This window comes from Lissotriton vulgaris, chromosome 1_1 (genome assembly GCF_964263255.1).
Source record: "Lissotriton vulgaris chromosome 1_1, aLisVul1.2, whole genome shotgun sequence".
NCBI classification, from domain to species: Eukaryota; Metazoa; Chordata; class Amphibia; order Caudata; family Salamandridae; genus Lissotriton; species Lissotriton vulgaris.
Genome location: NC_141685.1, coordinates 846815100 through 846830215, shown reverse-complemented (window position 1 = coordinate 846830215; position 15116 = coordinate 846815100).

Here is a 15116-nt window from a genome sequence, read left to right as displayed (position 1 = left end):
CGTAAGGATAGGAAGGACATTATACACGGCCTGCCCTACATCTAGCACAGCATCGTGTTTTTACTGCTGAACTTACTAAATCCTGATCTCTCCTGGTTCCACAGGGCACTAAGGCCCCTTCAATGTTTTCTTTAAAATTCTCCCATGTATTCCCATCCCCCATTAAGTCTGGGTATCCCTATATCTTCCTGCCCTTCTGTACCAACTAATCCCTCCCATAAGGAGTCATCTATCAAATTAGCGGGAGGGGGGGCGGATTTATCTCCAAAAGCCCAAAGTTCTGGCCGTCGTCTAAGATGGTAGGCCTGGGTTCATTCCTACTTAGGAGCCGAATTGGCGTGTCTGGCTCCTCGGATACCATAGGGAACCTCAGTTTTTTGGGCTTACACCTTGAAATACGTAGAATCCTGTTCTTCTTCTCCCTACAACCTTTTAATCCATCACTATCTTTGAGTGAGGCACGCTCCCGAGGGGGAGTAGCATCTAAATTATCCATTGGCCATTTGACAAGGAGTGGGTCTATCACTGATTCAGTGGTGCAGGACATGGTGTTTTTTCCTTTTGTCAACATAGGATAAACCTCCAATGGATTCGTGGATGCAGTTACATTTGTGCTTCCCCTGGGACTGACGTGTGAATGAACCCCTAATGCTAGGTTTCGGGGGCAGTACATAACGTGGGACTATCTGTAGACAGTGGTGTGGGAGAGACACCCTTGTCTTCTCAAGCCTCCACCTGGATTCCCAGCTCCGATACCCGTATGTTTGTCAGGCATGCCTGAGATTTTACTTCAATACACTTTTCAGCCTTACATATACAGGGACTAGCAGAATTGAGCGTGTGATCCCCCATTAAAATCGGTAAAAGAACATCCAACATGTGATCAGAATTGAGAGTGGCTTTCTCCAGCAGGGATAAAATGGACAAAAGAATCCTCTCTAATGCATAAAGTATGTCAAGATTTTCCCCTCCCCCAATCTGTTATCCGCTACATTTAATAGGTGGCAAAAATCAAGTACCCCTTTATTTTGGGACGCATATAGCACCTCAGATTTTGACAAACCTAGAGGGGGTGCTACTATACAAAGTTAGTATAGGTGGTCAATTAGCGTGATTGTCGGGTGACAGTCTCAATGCCAACTCCTTGGCAACTGGAGTTTTCAAGTTGGTCTTCATTACTCTTTCCATCGGTATGGCGATGTCAGGCATGGTATCATCCTCCAAGTCCACCAAGTCCATAGGTTTGAGGCTGCAGTCTACAATCTGTTGTATTTGGGGGGACATTTTAAGGGAAAGATGGCCAGATGTTGGCTCTGCAACATTCAAAGGGCCAGTTTTATCGACCAAGGACCCTGGCCCCACAAATACAGCAATGACTTCACTGCAAAATGTATTTCAGTTTGGCCCTTCACTTCTTCAATAACCATGTCCATTTCCATCTCCGTTTCTTCAACTACCATCATTAAGGCGTGCTCATGAGTGGCCGCAGTTAGTGGAATTACGCCCTGTGAGTTCTGATAGGTGAACTTAAGGTAATGTGGAAGAGTCTGCTCAGAAAGAACTGAGCAAGCACCCGCCTCATCCTCACTAACTACAGCAGAGTCTACCCAAGTCCTTATCCTTTAGCACTGTGCCGCTCATGCCCTTCGAGAACATTGACAACAAAGTGGGATGGGACTTCAGGTGTGAAAAGTGACCCAAGGGTTTTTTCTGCCTGATAGTTTTTTGTAACTTGAGGGGCTAGTGTGATCAGAGGGACAACTAGCTGACCCTGATGCAGACCCTGGTGACCATGCGGAAAATCCTGAGGGCGCGGTTTGGCGCCCTGTACGCCCTGAACGACCTGAATGCAGGCACCTGGAGGACATCACCAGCAAATTTTGTTAGTTTGTGGGCTCACAGACAATAGCTAGCCTCGTTACCAGTCCACAGATATCTACAGTAACGCTAGAGTCACTGCATTATACTCTATTCTGCCATTTTATGATGTACACATATGTCCTACGCTGTGCTCTTTTACTGATTTAGTCCAACCCCCTGATTTAGTCCAACCCCATAGCTCTCATGTAACTCCGTATTTCGTGTTAGCTACCATGAATTGGTCAAACATAACACATGGGTAAAAACGAGCAAGATGAAGAAGCATGCGGCGAGAAAGCAAAAGGGGTGCAAAAGCACATTAGGGCAAGTGCGACATGGTGGGGAGCAGGGAGAAGCACATGGGTGAGAGAGAGAAACAGGGACTTCGTAGAAGGTATGAGAAGTACAATAAGGAGACAGCTGGAAAACACATGCACACTCATGGAGTGCTTAACCAAAAAGAAAAAATGAGTGCCTGAAAATTAAAGAGAGAAAGGAAACAATATATGAGGACATGCTCCAGAATGTCCCAGAATGCAGCAAAAAAGAAATTGGTATATGAGTCTCTGGACAACTCTGGGATAATTAACCTGGCTCTAAGCTGCACCGCCTCCTTCTAGAGACAGGACGTTCTCTCGCATGCAAGAGTACGTGTTTTAGGCTTTAGGGGGAAACGGCCCCAAGCTGATGCACGATGGAGGTGCGGGACAGGGGCATGTCTTGGACTGGAGCGGGTCCCTCAAATGTAGTCACATGCTGCACGGGTGTTCCTGTTCCGGTCTTGAGTTTTCTACCCACCCCACGGTCAGTGCCGGAAAACTCAGGCGCAAAGGATCTACTGTCTAACACACCAATTTAAAAACATGGACATCCAGGATAAAGGTCACAGTACCAGACAATGTTTGATGGGGCAAGTTAGGTGACGAGTGGGTTCTCGACCTTGACAAAGTAAGTCTTGCATGGAGTGTAATGAGGATTGTTACAGCACGTGATTTCCTAAAAAGCAGATAAAAGGGTATATTATTAGCTCTCAAAATCTCTCCTATTACAAAATAGAAAGGGAATGTAGATTTATTTTTAATTTTATCAAAACTGCCTGTCTTTTCTAATATAACTTTATAACATGTGGGGCTCGTATATTTTGCCTACCTTTTCTGTACCAACCACAGTTTGGCAATATGACTTGCAACAAGCATTGAATACTTTCCATAATTATGGTATCACTCTAATATCTGTTTTATATATTCATTCATAACTCAAGAGTGTGACTATAGGAGAGACCCACCCCAAACAGACCATGTAGCACCTAGCTGAATAGCTCTAGGTATTTAAGTTTTGCCTGCTTTCGTTCCTTGAGTACTGCATTGTCACATGAAACACACTAGGGTATTTGTGTATTTCACCTTATATTTATATATAATCTACTCACCTAATCCCACATCTGTTATATAAAAAAAATGTCATTCATTTTTGTAATATTGTGCTACATATTTTAATTGTCATTCATCAAAACTACAGAATCTTTAGTCATATACTCTGCTAAGTTAAATCAACTCTGACTCCTTGTTTATCAATTACATGAACAACAATCTTTGCTGCTTTTGTATTTATCTCATAGGTTATCACTTACTATGAGACCAGCTGAGAGATGGGTCCTCTCTTTACGTCTAAGCTTACCCAGCACTTACTTATTGCAGTGTAGTGGGCATAGACACAGGCCTGATGAATGCCTTAGACCCCCGGCTGAATAGAGGCAGAAACATGTTGACATAGATACTGTACATTGATGCATAAAGGCCATTATACATTAGTATGCCTTGTGTATTTACCTCTTGTTAATTTTTTTATCAACCAGGGATACCACCAAATTAAAGGATACTTTAGTGGTTTATCCTCAGGTTTTTTAAATTCATGAACTGAACCTAAAAGTCCCATTCTGAGGTTGAGTCGCCCTGGTAGTAATATCTTATCAGGGTGGGACAAGGTGGCAAATGATGAAGGATGTCACATTATGTGAGTGAGCTATCCTCGTCCAATTTTTGGAATTGCCTCGAATTTAGGTAAAGTATAACTATCAGCATACAGAGAACTAGTAGTGTCCCTGTTATTAACCTGCTGATGAAGCAGACACCCAATTTCTGAGGGCATCACACCTCTTTTTGTGTTGGTTCCAGTGGAGAGGCAAACACAAGAAGAGGAAGACAAACCCGCACATGCTAACAAATAAAAAACAAGCAACCTTAATATTTGATTTTTGGAATAGTCATCATTTTATCAACAAAATACACACCATTCTCAGGAATTGAGTTGTGTGGACTTCCATGTTTTTCTTTTTTTCTTTAACAATGTAAGCAATTTTGTTTAAAATAAATACTACAATCAAATCAAGCAATGAATACTCTACCCATCCACCAGAACCAATATTTGTCTGTGCCAGGTTCGGAGGAACACAGGGTCACCCGCTGGTACCTAAAGTTCCTTAAAAGTAGACAGACACTACACGTCACATATAGCTCACAGTTGCATTCACACAGTGACGTATCCAATACCATAGACAAAATGAAATCCAAGGGCTATTGACAAAATCCCTGGAGATACACATGGTTCTATTCCAGATGCAAAAAGAAAAGCAATTAAGCATACAGGCACCTTTACCGTTGTGCACTCAACAACAAAGATGTAAGCGTCATCATAGTTTGCTTGAAATATGAGAGTGTCTCTTCCTACATGCAGTGGGACTACTCTTTCCAATATTACAATAAATACAAAAACAACAAAAGACAAAATAGAAAACACACCAGTCTGTTATTTCACTGGTGGTCGGTGATCTTTGAAAGTGGTGGAGTGTGATATATTCCTCAAATATCAAGGATTGAACAAGCAAAGCGGCCAGTACGATAAGAAGGATTGGGGGGGTTCTCCTTTTGAGGAAATTTGAAATAAGGCATCATACACTGCATTTTACAGTGTGATTGTTAAATGGGCACTAGCAACGTACTCCAGGACTTTCTTCGTGTAGCAACTAACTGTGATCCTCACCAGAGGTATTGCAGGTGCATCTACTATAGAATAAGTTTGTCATGATTTCTTCCAGTTTATATCTTTTGAAATTTGTTTGATGGTCATTGTTATAACTGATTTTAATTCACACCATTTCCTGTGCACATGTCTATGAGATGGAGTAGTCTTGTTAGCCAATCAAAACCTACAAAAGTTTCCTCTGTTCTAATGATCAGCCAATTTGGTTTATGTTACTCTGGTTATTTCCAAACCTGGTGATGTAGTATTCTGTCTCTAAGGACACCTATTCCAAAAGGCGAGGTACCAAAATATTGTCACAAAAGTATCAACCTGCAGAAACATCAACGCTAAGATGTTGACTTGCTGAATGTTGTCATGGTAAGTAGGTTTGTAAGTTAAAATATTAACTCTATTCTCCTATGTATGCTTACTGTGATGACATTGCTGAAGTCAATATTTTGAAGTCTATATTTCTATGTAATATTGCAGACTCATATGCGGAGTGTCTAAAGGTTTGTCTCTCTTCCCCACCTTCCTCAACTTATACATGATCTCTCTGGCCAACGTCATCTTTAAACACAATATCTACATCCTCTCCTATGATGACAACACACAACTGATACTCTTCCTTTCCGACAATACCCCCAACACAAGAAACAAGTTCACTGCCTGCATGACCGAAGTTGCTATCTGGATGAAATCCAACTGTCTCAAGCTCAACATAAACAAGAAAGAAATTGTGATCTTAGTCAAACAAACGCGTAACCATGGGACTCCAACTGATGTACGGCCAAACTCAGATCCCCACCCAGCACCCACTCCATGAACCTCAAAATCATTATCAACAAAAAACAGGATGTGACCCCACAAGCCAACACTGTCACTGCATACTCTTTCCACACCCTGGAGATGCTGTGAAGATTTTTAAATGGCACCAAAGCAACACTAGAAAAACATCACTTGCATAACAGTCAACCTTTTGCAAGAATCTAGGTACTAGGAGCCACCAGGTTGCTTTATGAATTTTGAGCACTAGTACTGATCGGATCCATGTCTTTGGTGAGGCAAAATTGATAATGGCAAACTAGATACGTCACTCTAAGTGTTAACAAAATGTGGTAGCTGTGGGGTAGTCTCCACACCCATCCCAAGAGCAGCAGGGATGCGATTAGTGGCACTAATGTTCGGACCCTATTTATTGTATTTATTGTACTTGTGCCCTGCTCTTACAAAGGATTGTTCTGTTTAAACACTGCAGCTTATTTTAGGATAACAGTTGTTCTCTTCTTTTTTATCTCTTATTGTATTATGTATATTGCTTTATATCATTCCTTCTTTTTTTGATCTGTGTGACCAAAATAAAGTACTTGACTGACTGATAATATTCGCCAAAAAGTTGGACTATGGCAACACCCTCTACCCTGTGATCATCAGGCAACTCACCAGAAGACTGCAAACCAACCAGAACTCGGCCGCCAGACTGTTAGACCTGGCATAATTGGCGTGAGTCTCCCTTCCATTTTGACGGATTGCCTCCACTGTTTTGATACGTTTTTGCTGGATTTATGCTTTGGGCACTGTGCCACTGCTAATCAGTGCCACAGTGCAAGTGATCCCTATGTTAAATTAATGTAATGATTGGTTATTCCATGATTGGGTTTTTTGATTTACCTGTCAGCCCCTAGTACAGTGCTCCATGTGTGCCCAGGGCTTGTAAATCAAATGCTGCTGGTGGGCTTGCAGCACTGGTTGTGGCACCCACAGAAGCAGCTTGCAAAGTGTGTCTCAGGCCTGCCATTGCTAGGCCTGTGTGCACTCTAGCACTGCCATGTCGACTTGGCCAAGTGCACCCACTTACCGGTCCCTAAGCCTTCCCATTGCTTTATATTAGACACCCCTATGGTAGGCCCAAGCGCAGGGTGCATTGTAAGTATAAGGAAGGACATGCTCTGATGTGTGTAGCATGTTCTAATAGTAAATTACAGCCATTTTCGTTTTTCACTATGGAAGGCTACCTGTTCTCATAGGCCAGAATGGACAGCTAAGATTGTTACATTCTTACAATCCTGACTCAGGGAACATGGTAGAAATTCGAATTTAGTATGCCTGAACTCAGAATAATAAAATACATCTTTTAGTAAAGTTTATTTTAATATTCTGTGTTTGGAAATACCACTTTTAGAAAGCAGGTATTTGCTTGCCTAACCATTTGAACCTGCCTTTGCTGGGTTGTGTATTCCTTGTCTGGGTTTGTGAGTGACAGGGCTGGGGAATTCCAGGAGACAGTCTGGGACAGCGCAGTGGTGAATAGAGAGATACACATCCAGATGGGAGGGAGGGGTGTACCTGGGACCTGAATAGGGCTGGTCCTTCCCTCTACAATGCTGGCTCCACCCCCTGTGGCTTTTCTGATGTCTCTGCCCTGCACCGTGAAAGGAGAGAAGGAATCATGTCAACAGGGTGCTCCAGAGCTGTATCTTCCCTCCCCTGTGCTGGCTCCACCTCCTGTGGGGCTGCTGATGTTTCTGCCCTGCACAGTGAAAGGAAGAAGAGAGTCATGTAAACAAAGTGCTCAGGAACTGGTTTGGACTAGGCAGAGGCCTCTCTGCCTTCAGAGAACAAGGGATTTTGGGGTATAGATATTGGGACCCTGATCCCAATAAATTACATCACTTCTATAACAAGAAACCTTTCTGCCAAGGAGAAGAACCAAGGAAGCTGCAGGAGTTTGAACTGCCCCTATGCCAGTGTGCTGTTTGCTGGTTTGGCCTGCAGTGGTTGCTTCATTGCTAAGGGAAAGGAGAAGGAACTTTGTAAGGACTTTCATCTACAGAATATTCTCCAAGGGCTTGAACTGTGCTTGCCTTCTGCTGAAGTCTCAGGGACAAAAGACTTCACCTCTAGCTCCCTCCTGAATTTCCTTGCTGGGAATTCTGACTCCAGACACTTGCGTGCCGCTGGGAGCTGGAAGCGTGACGCATCGAGAAGAAGCGTGTCGTCGCCGCAGCTGAAATCGTCGCAACGCCGGAGAAGCGAGCCTTTGTCGCATCTCCCTGGAAGCGTGTGTTCATCAAAGCTGCCTGTCATTGCATCACCGGAGAAGCGTGATGCCATCGAGAGAGTCGCCATCGCATCACCGGAGAAGCGCGTCGCAGGGCCTGTCGCGGCTCCAAAGTACAGAGTCGTTGCAAGGCTGCCAGGCCATCATCGCATCGCCGCCTCAAGGGTGCCATCTTCTCGCATCCCAACCGGATCGTCGCATTGCATCAAGGCGCCATATTGCGCACTGCAACGGGCCCGCAGGCAGATAATCTACGCATCACCTCAGCACCGGTAATGCTCACGACGAGTCCCCTTTTTTGAGCAAGCATTGAGTAAGTACGCAACCGTTGCCCCGGGTCACGGAACCGACACATCTTCCCTATTGCGAGCCTTTTGTTCACTTTGCGTTACGCATCCAGGTACTTTGTTGAGAACTTTGTCACATTTACCAACAACTTGAACTAAGAGACTTTAATCATCTTTTAAGCAACCTTAAGTGTAGTATTGTGGATTTTTGTCGTTTGTGGTCTTGTGTTAAGTATGTATAAAGAATACTTATTTTTATAAAACCTGTAATGTGTCCATCTGTAGTGTTTTCACTGAATTACTGTGCATATTCATAAATCCTTAACACACTGCCTCTGAGATAAGCCTGTCTGCTCGTGCCAAGCTACCAAGGGGGTGAGCAGGGGTTATTAAGGAGTGTAATCCCCTTATACTGATTAGAAGTAAGGGTCCCTAGTTGGACAAAGGTGATAACCATTGCCAACTAGAGACCCCCAGATCTAACACAGACTCATCCCTAATCTCCCACATGGAACTCTAAATCACACCACATCTCAGGGAGCTCCACTAGCTACCAATACAGAAAAGTTCTCATTTCGAACTCTTCACACACACAATCAAGAAACTGCACAACTTTTGACCTATCTACCTGAACCGTTGTATCTCCTTTTACCAACTACCCAGATGCCTCTGCATGACTCCTATTCACACACATCCCATGCATACACAGATTTGGATAGGCATCCTCTTACATTGCTGCAAAGCATTAAATGACCTTCCATGCCACATCAGAGTCTCCTCTTCTCTTCCTGAGTTCCGCAAGAAGCTAAAGATCTGGCTATTCAATTAACCAGGGAACACAACAAGATGATGGATGGAGTGCTGCTATGTTTCAACCACTAACCCCTAGTCACAGATCTGGGTTTAATCCATTGTTCTTTTGTTCACTATGCCACCCCAGTTTGGACCCAGCCATATGCAAATCAGTCATGGCCCTGTTCCTCATGGGAACAGTCTGGCCTGAACTGCCAGGCCAGGTCCTCCCTGAACCTTAAAAAAACATCCTGGGACTGATTTCGGGGTATTACCCCTCATCAGCCAGGCCGGCTTGAATCCAGTGGTATAGCAAGAAAGGGGGTGCATTTTTTAAAATGCTCAACATTCCGTCCATCATCTTTTTGTGTTGCATTTTCACCCAAAGTGTGAAGGGTATGCCCAGACATGGGTCCCGTGCTCACTACCCCACTGGTTTCAAGCTAGCCTGGCTGATGAGGGGTGACTCCTAGAAACCGGTCCCAGGATGCTTGTTTTCTGGTTCAGGGAGGACTTGGCATGGCAGTTCGGGCTGGACTGTTTCCATTGGGTACAGGGTCAAGTCTGATTTGTATTAACCCTGGGCTCTAAGCGGAGCTGCACAAGTGGCGGAGTACAACAGTAAAATGCCGTTTGCGCTGATTGCTCGGTACCGGATGCTTGTCTGCACTGTGCAATAATTGTGAACGGCACAATGCACAGTGCAAGCAGTCCTTGCTTTCCTTTTCTGACGCTTGAGTGGATTTTTACTCGAACAGCAGGTTTCTCAACGCGAATGGGAAGTTTAACAACGCGAGCTGTCTCGAGCATACACGACCACTCGAAATGAGAAACCTGACCCCCCCGTGTTGAGAAATCTCACGGGATGTTGATTTTCCATGCTTGCGCTCGCCAACTTGATGTTAACAATTGCAAATGAGGAAACATCTCGCCGGGAGGCTGATTTTCCTCTCTTGTGGTCGCCAACTTGATGTTGTCGAACGCGAGCGAAGAAAAAAACATAGCTACGCAACGCAAAGCTGACTTTTTCGGTACTCCTCGTAACGTGGAGTGCAAAAAGCTCTGCAAACTGCGTGAGTGGAGCGGAGTTCACCGCCCAGGTTTAATTTGTATATGGCTGGTTCCAAACTGGAATGGCGTGGCAAACAAAATAATGATGGATTAAACCCAGTGACTTGGGGTGGATGTTTGACAATGTTCAACATTCTGTTCATCATCTTTTTGTGTTGCATATTCAATTAACCAACCTACCAGAGGCTGGACTATGGACACATACCTGCTTCTTACCTCATGAGCGACAGTGCACTTTACAAATATACATATCATAACATAACATAAAATAAAATTACATAATCGCTGACATTTTTGTGGTCTATATTTATGTGTAAAAACTTCTGAAAACCCTTCTTGAAGAGTTACCATGTTTGCTGCAGCAGAGAACCCAGGATGTGGGGACGTGGGTGTGTGAATGATTCATAGTGTTAACTGCATTTATTCATTCGTAGTGCCCTTAACAATCTGCTTTAGCTAATTGTGTGATATTAGATCCAGTAGAATATCTCAATTGGCCACTAAGCGTAGCATCGATTGGGACACAAGTCTCTGCAGAATTTGTGGGCATAGTATCAAGGACCGGTGTTAAAATGATCGCCTTTGTATCAGCAGGAAACTGCTGATAAAACAGCGATAATGGGCTTGATAATACGCCCTTGTTAATTCCCATAGAAACCCATGTTCTGGTGCTAACATGGGCTTCTACGGAATTAACAAGGGCATATTATCAAGCCCATTATCGCCCTTTTATCAGCAGTGTCCTGCCGATAAAACGGCGATAATTTTAACACCGGTCCTTGATAATATGCCCCTTTGTTTTACAGTTGATGATTTCTTATGACCCAAGGCCCTCCGCGAAGAAATTGTGCACTGAACCTAGTATCCCACTCCTTTATAGGCTGAAGCCTACCAGACAGCATCAGCTGTCTGGTGTGCTAATGACTTCTTGTAGGCATTCTGAAAAATTCCCTGGGAATGCATTGCACCCATTGCTTACCATTGTATTTGTGGTTTTTAACTTACATTTTTGGCTTTCCATTTACTGGCTTTATTTGTTTTAGGCTGTTCAGCATGTCTTCGTCCCTCCCCAGGAGCAAAGCTTGTTCATCATTGCTTTGTTCTTATCTTGTGGTGGAAGTAAATACTTTGATACAATCAAAATAAATCAGTATACTAGGTGATGACATTTCCACACATTATCATTTGTATACTGTATCTTTTTATCAGTAAAACTGTATGTGCAAATGCAATGGTTATTTCAATCGAAAATGTGTTGTCTTGAATGGCAGTGCACTACCACAGCATACATACTCCACACAATAGCACTCCACTCTAAACCATTCAACTATACAACACTCTACTTCACTCTATTCCCATTCACTTTATGCCACTCCACTCTATGAAACTTAAACCCACTCCACTCTATGCCACTCCTCTCCGTTCTATGCCACTTCACTCTATGCAACTCTACTCCACTCCACTGCACTCCACTCATTATATTCCACTGTAGTCTACGACACTCCACTCTACGCCACTATACTTTATGCCACCCCACTCTAACCAGTCCATTCTAAGCCACCTTACGGCACTCCACTCTACGGAACTCCACTCTACGAGACTCCACCCCACACTAGCCCACTCTACACCACTCTATGCCACTCTACACCACTCAATGCCACTCTACTCCAGTCCGCTCTGAAGCACTCATCTCTATGACATGCCGCTCTATGCCAAACAACACCACTCCACTCTACCACACTCCACTCTACACCACTCTATGTCACTTTATGACAATCTATTCCACTCTACACCACTCCATGCCACTCTATGCCACTCTGCATCACTCTTTTCCACTCTCTTCCAGACCACTCTATGACACTGCACTGCACTCTACTTTGTTCTTTGCCACTTCAATCTAGGCCACTTTACAACACTCAATGACATTTCACTCTCCGACATTCCAAGGCACACTATGCACCTCTAAGCCACTCCATGCCTCTCTGTGTCACTCTATGCCACGCTACAACACTATATGCCACTTTAAGACACTCTATGCCACTCTACTTCACTCCACTCCATGCTAGAACACTCCATTCTATGCAACTCTGGTCTATGCCACTCCACGCCACTCCACTCCACTCTACGACAGACAACTCCACTCCACTCTATGCCACTGTACTCCACGGTGGTTCACTCTACTCCCTTCTACACCACCTTACTCCACTCCATTCTATTGCACTCAACTTTACAACACTCCATCCCACTCAACTCCATTCTATGCCACTCTATGCTACTCTTTGCTACTCTATTCCATTATACACCACTCTATGCCACTCTGCGTCACTCCAGCCTATGACCATCTATGCAACTGTACTTCACGTTATGATACAAGCTATGCTACTCCACTCCAGGACACTTTAGCCCACTCTTTGTCAATCCACTGTACTCCATCTACGACACTCAATGCCAGTTTACTCCACTCTACGCCACCCAATGCTACTCCACTCCACTTATGACACTTTATTCGACTCTACACTATGTCACTCCACTACACTCTTTGCCACTCCACTACACTCTACAACACTTCACTGTAAGACACATTATGCCAACCTGCTCCACTTCTTGCCTCTTTACTCCACTCTATGCCACTCCACTCTATGCCGCTGTCCAACACTTTACTCAACTCTACACCCTTCTACTCTAAGCCCTTCCACTCTATGACATTCTTCTTTGCTCCACCCGACAACGCTCTATGCCACTCTATGTCATGCCACTCCACTCTATGACACTCCACTCTATGACACTGCACTCAACTCTATGTCACTATACACTTCTCCACTCTACAGCACTCTAGTCTATGTCAAATCACCCTGCAACTGTTGTTCACTCAATGCCACTCCACTCTACTCTATGCCACTCCACTCTACAACTTTACTACACTCTACGCCACTCCACAATACTCTATGCCTCTCTTCACCACTCCACCAAACCCCACCCCACTATATTCTATGCCACTAAGTTTTAGCCACGCTGACAGCAGCCATGCTTTTGTACAACATGGCAAAACACATTGGTAAAGCCAAAACATCTTGCATAGGCTAGACCTATTGGCGTTGCAAATGCTTGTTCTCTTTGAGGATGCCTTGTTGAGTGCTCTTCCTTTGATCTGACATCCTTTGACTGTCATGCTCTGGAATTGTTCTTAGTCTTCTTAGCTTTTGTGTTGCTGTGAAAGACTCAACTTTTTGTACCTTTATTTATATTTATAGAGAAAGAAAAGAAATGCTGTTTGGGGCAAAAAGGTAGATAAGAAAATCGTCAATCCAGTTTTGTGGCAAGGGTGATTGAGAGATTCGTTGTTCATGCGATAAGTAAATAAGACTCATTAAGTTTATTCAATACATGCCACTTTCTTCAATATAATTTTGTCAGTTTCATTTTTTTCTGTGATGTTCATTGGTTTTATTTATTGCCAAATGCCAATACCGCTTTAATACTTGAAGATTGAATACTTAGCCTTTTCAAGCATTAGTAGGAACACGACTTTAATATATATTTAATGTTTACATTCTAGTACTGTTTATTTACTACTAGTTTCACTATTTTCTTCACTTACGGTGTTTTAGAACCAAATAATGTAAACTAAAAAAATAATGTCATAAAAGCAGCAATAGCTGAATCAAGATGTAATACAACAAACCTCTCAATTTTAAATTCTGAAAGTGTTAATTCTCTTCCAAAATACCTATGTTTCAAAATTGTTTTGGGGCTGTGAGTGGTGAGTTTTAACCAGCTGTTGAGTTACAACACTTGTGACATGTATTTTCCCTGTTGGTGAGCAGAAATCTGTTATTTTCTCACAAAGCCCAATAGCAGCACCGTTCTACTGAATTAGCCCATGAGATAAGCTTCAAACGAACCAAATAACTGATTAAAACCACTTGTCTAAGAAAGTCAACAGACTGGGCGGGCTCAGAAAGGCCAGCGTGTGAGGGAAACTGACGTGGAGTTGGTACGGTATCTCCTAGCTTAGGTATTGGACAACATACACTGTGTAGCTATTGTTAAGCGATACGTGCCCCAAGTGTACGAGCTTCTAAGTGGGAGATATATGAAGAGCTGTTGAGCGAGATCACACGCAAAGATTCCCAAGGATTACTCCTTAAAATAAATCTCATGAGTAACTGAGTAACATTCACCAGCTTTGTGGATGTATGTATATGGTATTTCTATAGCGCAAGCCTAGCCAATCACTGTACATGGTCAATTGCTAGATATAGAATAAACAATCAAATAATCAGTCTTGAGGTCATGATATTTTAACCAATGCCGAAAGACTTCATCACTTAATAATCAGTGGTTAATTTGCAAAAACTAAGTGCCGGGGCTCTGGTCAGGTGGCAGCTTTCACCTGCCCATTTCTGCTGTTAGCACCGCCTAAAACAGATCCAACTACTAACCATGAAAGTGGGGAGAGGATGTGACGTAATGGCCAGAACTGCCAACTTCGGAGCTGGGGAACCAGGTTCGAGTCTTGCCTTTGGCTCCACATCCTGTGATTCTGGGCAAATCACTTAATCTCCCCGTGCCTACCATAAATTAATGTGTTCTTAACTGGAGCTCATGAAAAGTGCCTGTGTTGATGATTAAGTGCCGGTGCTGAGCACCGGAAACCACTGGTTCAAATTAAGCACTGCTAATAATTGGTCTTATGCTACTTTTTAGAGATACCGTCCAAATGTATTTCATAAAAGAAAACATGCTTTCCACTTTGCTTAGTAAACATTGTGCAGTGTTTGCAAATCATCATGGAACGTTTCAATTCATAATCTGCATTATGAAGGGGGCAAAGGGGTGACATATTAATATTTGTACTTTCTCGCAGTAAAATTATATTTGAAACCAAGTGGCAGTCCATTACTAAGGTCAATGAAACCAGAACACTCACAGCTGGAATTGGAACACTGCTCAATAGACGGTACACTTTTAGGACAGGCAAGTGTAATAGGAAGGTTGCGCAAGCTGCTACATGTCGCTCAGTA